Source organism: Strix aluco, chromosome Z (genome assembly GCF_031877795.1).
Source record: "Strix aluco isolate bStrAlu1 chromosome Z, bStrAlu1.hap1, whole genome shotgun sequence".
NCBI lineage: Eukaryota > Metazoa > Chordata > Aves > Strigiformes > Strigidae > Strix > Strix aluco.
In genome coordinates, this window is record NC_133971.1 from 18268393 (window position 1) to 18274392 (window position 6000).

Consider the following 6000-nt stretch of genomic DNA (forward strand, 5'->3'; position numbering starts at 1 on the left):
TCCATCAAGTGTCCAACATTTTAAATAAGCAATGAAAGAGATAGGGAATAGTGCTCATACTGAGGAAATGTAAATTAACAATCAAGGACAAGAAAGAACCACATTGCCCTTCCCTACTCCCCTATTTAAGGTATACCTTAAGAATGCAGTTGAGATACCTATGCAAATGTTTTGCTGGCAGCAGCATTTAGGCAGAGATCTGCAAGGTCTGTTAGGGGATGGCCAAACTTTCTCTTATTTCCTGGATGCTTGGATGCTGTAGAAAGTCATTAAAATCTTTGGATATCACACTGATAGGCTATTTTTACATAGCCTCTACACTCTAACTGAAGTCCCATGGTAAACTCCATTAAAGTGATTCAAACGCACCAGGAGGAAACTGCCAGAGTTCAACCTTTATGACCAGTCCACACCAGCTGTTCTGCTCTCGAGCACTGCAGGGTTATTTGTCAGATAATACTTCGCACAGCCTTTAAGAATTTGTGCAACTGCAGGCTGTTGTCTTTTTTTTTTTTTTTTTTTTAAATATACTAAAAATATGCTTTCTTTACAGCTGAAATATTTTCAAAACTGAAATCTGTCTTAAAAAAAAAAGAAGTGGTTTCAGGTATTACAACTAGGCCTTAGTTTCTTCAATAACTTGTTTGTTTGTATTTTCCTGTGAGTTTGTAATCAGGTTGTTCCATCTGAAAAATATTTTCCAATTGTCACTGATAGCTAAAAATTTCATACAAACTGTAGAAGAATGACAACCAAGTCCCAGTATTTGAATGACCTCTCAGTGTAACTGATTCAGCCCTTTCAAAGTTTCATTGTAATGCCTGAGTCTGTGTTGGGTTACATATACGTGTGGTTCAGACTGTAGGATGGGGACCTATGGAGCTGTGGTACAGTGTGGTAACACCATACATATAAGAGCAAATTTGATCCTGTCCTGCCAGATGAATGGCTAAGAGGGAGAAAAATAGATTCCCTTGCTTTCCTATGAGCTTGAATACTGCCATAACTGGAGATAGTGCACAGACAAGAGTGATTTTTTAATTTAATTTCTCCCCCTGAAAGGTGTTTTGCCTTAAAGAAAGAATTTTCCTGACAATTCTCCACTTTACTTTCTGTCCTTTAATGGTACAGTTCATTTTTCTATGCAAATATTGTGTAAGACAGAAATAGCCTTATTGAGCACAAAGTTGTATTCCCAAAGTTTGGCCAGTTATGGCAGAAAAGTTTTTAAGGAAAGGGAGGGAAGAAATTTTCCTTTTTAATGTCTAATCTTATTCCACAACATCTCAGTAAAGTGGGTTACAGCTTCCATTTCTACCTCCACCTGTATTTAACCAGGATTACACAGTTTATTTCAAACAAATAAAATATCACAGAATCACAGAATCATCTATGTTGGAAAAGTCCTTGAAGATCATCTAGTCCAACCATTGACCTAACACTGACCGTTCTCGACTACACCGTATCCCTAAATTGCTGCGTCAGCCTGCCTCTTGAACACCTCCAGGGATGGGGACTCCACCACCTCCCTGGGCAGCCCATTCCAATGCCTAACAACCCCTTCTGTAAAGAAATGCTTCCTAATATCTAGTCTAAACCTTCCCTGGTGCAACTTGAGGCCATTCCCTCTTGTCCTATCGCTTGTTACTTGGTTAAAGAGACTCATCCCCAGCTCTCTGCAATCTCCTTTCAGGTAGTTGTAGAGGGCGATGAGGTCTCCCCTCAGCCTCCTCTTCTCCAGACTAAACACCCCCAGTTCCCTCAGCCGCTCCTCGTACGACATGTGCCCCAGACCCTGCACCAGCTTCGTTGCCCTTCTCTGGACACGCTCCAGTAATTCAATGTCCTTTTTGTAGTGAGGGGCCCAAAACTGAACACAGGAATCGAGGTGTGGCCTCACCAGTGCCGAGTACAGGGGCAAGATCCCTTCCCTGTCCCTGCTGGCCACGCTATTGCTGATACAAGCCAGGATGCCATTGGCCTTCTTGGCCACCTGGGCACACTGCTGGCTCATAAATACACTTGTTCTGTGAAAACACACTCTTTCCGGTCAGTAAATCAAATATCAATAATTTACCTCCCTTTACTTCCATGCCCTTCTCATCTAAAATAGCTTGAACAACACTACTTCATTATACTAATGAAAGAAACACTAATTAAAGATTCTTCTCTCATCTAGAATAACAATGCTGGAAACATTGTGGAAGAGAGAATTAAAATGTGGCAGACTTTGGTTATGGCTGAGCTGGTCTCTGTTGAGTGAAAGCACCCAAATATTAAGTGCTCCTTGCTCTGAAATGCTCATGATATAACATTGGCAAGGCTGGAGAGAGGGAATGGTTTGACAGGTACAAGAGGTAAAGGAGATGGACCAGAAGCCTATGGCAGTGTGCACTACTCTTCTCTCTCTGTGCCACCCACCATTTCTTCACAACTGTCTGTATGGCTACTAAGGATGAAGAAGGAGGCTGACTTTATAGCTGCCAGCAGGATGCCCCCAAATAATAACAAATGTTGTTGCAATAACAACTCTCTCCCTTGGGAGACAGTCCTGAAGGGTGTAGGGGTCCAGGAAGGCTGGGCACTCTTTAAGAAGGAAGTGTTAATGGCTCAGGATCAGGCTGTCCCCAGGTGCTGTAAGAGAAGCTGGCGACAGAGAAGACCACCCTGGCTAAACAGGGAGCTTTGGCTGCAACTCAGGGAGAAAAGGAGAGTTTACAGCCTTTGGAAGAAGGGGCTAGCCACTCACAGTGATTACAAAGATGCTGTGAGGCTATGCAGGGCAGAAATCAGGAGGTCCAAAGCCCAGCTGGAAATTAATCTGTCTTCAGCAATCAAGGACAACAAGAAATGTTTCTATAAGTATGTGAGCAGCAAAAGAAAGACCAGGGAGAGCCTCCATCCCCTGATAGACACAGAAGGAAACATGGTAACAAGTGATGAGGAAAAGGCTGAGGTGCTTAATGCCTTCTTTGCCTCAGTCTTTAATAGCAAGACTAGTTGTATTGAGGGAATCCAGCCTCCTGAGCCAGAAGACAGAGACTGGGAGAACAACCTCCCCGCATTCCAGGAGGAGATAGTCAGTGACCTACTGCATCACATAGACATACACAAGTCTATGGGACCTGATGGGATACACCTGCTGAAGGAGCTGGCTGGGGTGCTCGCCAAGCCGCTTTCCATCATTTACCAGCAGTCCTGGCTGACCGGGGAGGTCCCAAGAGATTGGAAATTGGCCAATGTAACACCCATATATAAGAAGAGTCAGAAGGATGATCTGGGAAATTACAGACCTGTCAGCTCAGTGCCCGGGAAGCTGATGGAGCAGCTCATCCTGAGTACCATCACACAACACATGCGGGACAACCAGATGCTCAGGCCCAGTCAGCAGGGGTTTATGAAAGGCAGGTCCTGCTTGACAAACCTGTTCTCCTTCTACAACAGGGCGACCTGCTTATTGGATGAGGGAAAGGCTGTGGATGTTGTCTACCTTGACTTCAGTAAGGCCTTTGACACCGTTTCCCACAGCATTCTCCTGGCGAAACTGGCTGCTCGTGGCTTGGATGGGCACACGCTTTGCTGGGTAAAAAACTGGCTGGATGGCCGGGCCCAAAGAGTTGTGGTGAATGGAGTTAAATCCGGTTGGCGGCCGGTCACGAGTGGTGTCCCCCAGGGCTCGGTTTTGGGGCCACTCCTGTTTAACATCTTCATTGATGATCTGGATGAGGGGATCGAGTGCACCCTCAGTAAGTTTGCAGATGACACCAAGTTGGGTGGGAGTGTTGATCTGCTTGAGGGTAGGGAGGCTCTGCAGAGAGACCTGGACAGGCTGGAGCGATGGGCTAAGGCCAGCTGTAGGAGTTTCAATAAGGCCAAATGCCGGGTGCTGCACTTGGGCCACAACAACCCCCAGCAGCGCTACAGGCTTGGGGAGGAGTGGCTGGAGAGCTGCCAGTCAGAGAGGGACCTGGGGGTGTTGATTGACAGCCGGCTGAACAGGAGCCAGCAGTGTGCCCAGGTGGCCAAGAAGGCCAATGGCATCCTGGCTTGTATCAGAAACAAGGTGGCCAGCAGGGACAGGGAAGGGATCTTACCCCTGTACTCGGCACTGGTGAGGCCGCACCTCGATTCCTGTGTTCAGTTTTGGGCCCCTCACTACAAAAAGGACATTGAATTACTGGAGCGTGTCCAGAGAAGGACAACAAAGCTGGTGCAGGGTCTGGAGCACATGTCGTACGAGGAGCGGCTGAGGGAACTGGGGTTGTTTAGTCTGGAGAAGAGGAGACTGAGGGGAGACCTCATCGCCCTCTACAACTACCTGAAAGGAGATTGCAGAGAGCTGGGGATGAGTCTCTTTAACCAAGTAACAAGCGATAGGACAAGAGGGAATGGCCTCAAGTTGCACCAGGGAAGGTTTAGACTAGATATTAGGAAGCATTTCTTTACAGAAGGGGTTGTTAGGCATTGGAATGGGCTGCCCAGGGCAGTGGTGGAGTCCCCATCCCTGGAGGTGTTTAAGAGTCGGATTGACGCAGCACTGAAGGATATGGTGTAGTTGGGAACTGTCAGTGTTAGGTTAATGGTTGGACTAGATGATCTTCAGGGTCTTTTCCAATCTAGACGATTCTGTGATTCTGTGAACAGGTAGGAGGTGAAATGTAATATACTCTGATATCTTATCTGAAGCCATGAAATGGAATATCTTGTCACCATATTCATAATCATCATTCTTGTGAAGAAGAGCAATTAAAAAAAGAAATAGAAGTATAGAGTTGCGTTCTAGCCTCTTCTTACAGAGCACTTGGTGTAAATCTCACTTTTGGTTAAATGTGAAGAGAGGAACTTAAGTTGAATAGTACTTGTCACTGATTTACAAGTGTGAAGTCTTTTTGAGCTGATTAATGATTATTTCATTTTTGGTCAGTTGAAGGAACCCTGTTAATAAAGGATGTTATCATGCACTGTAAACATTTCAGCAGAAGTGGAGGTATTTATTCACTTAAGAATTAGTTCTGTCCTCTGATAAGCTGAGAGCTGTAATACTGCATGACAGAGTTGGTCAATATATCTATGTACTCTGGTCAAACAGTTTACAAGCCACCTAAACTTTGGTGGTCCTGGGGGAAGATATATAAGCTACAGTACTCAGCTGCAAAGAAACAGTGTAGCAGAGGAAAAATAAAGTGTCATGAGAGAAATTTCCTTTTTTTCCATTTATAATTTGCATTGCATACCTTTCCTTGCTGAAAGGGAAAACAATATTGTAAAGGTGCCTTAACTCTTGACTGTATCACTGAATCTTAGTGATACAATACCATGGAAACCAGAACTGTCACAGCAGCGACAAACAGCAGAGAGCTTCAGGAGCATCCAGTGTACAGTATATAATACACAGCCTTTTACCAGTTTGTTGATTTTGACACCAAAACATTTTATAGAAAATTAGAGCTTGAAACATATAGGCATTAGGAAGGCAGAAATATGAATCTAATTTAAATCTTTAATGCTAAACCACTTATTTTACAACTTAAGTTTATAGAAACAGGAGAGGAGCTTGTTTCAGGAGCTAGTCAGTGGTGTGGCAGGATTAATGTAGTGCAGACTGTGTTGGCTGTTCAAATATGTGTCCCAAGGGTGGGGGTTATCACATGTATGCAGCAGCTTGGTTGCTCCCTCTGTTATGGGATGCACAGACTAGTTTATGATGGAGAAAAGATTGCTTTTGCTGAATGGCAGCTATGGATTTTCAACTCATAAAGGCAGGATACGGAGTAGTCTGGAATAAAACTACCCATGGTCAGACTAGCTACTGCTATGGGCCATCATCTCTGGGGGACATTAAGGAGGAACCCATCCCCTCCCCCAAGGACACTTATGGAACAGTGTGAATGGGGTGTTTAGGAGTTTATAGGTATCTCACAGCATTTTAAAAGTGACAAGGATTGCTGTTATTTGTCCTGAAACTATAGTTCACTGGTTGCTGGCTAGTTGTGTGTTGTT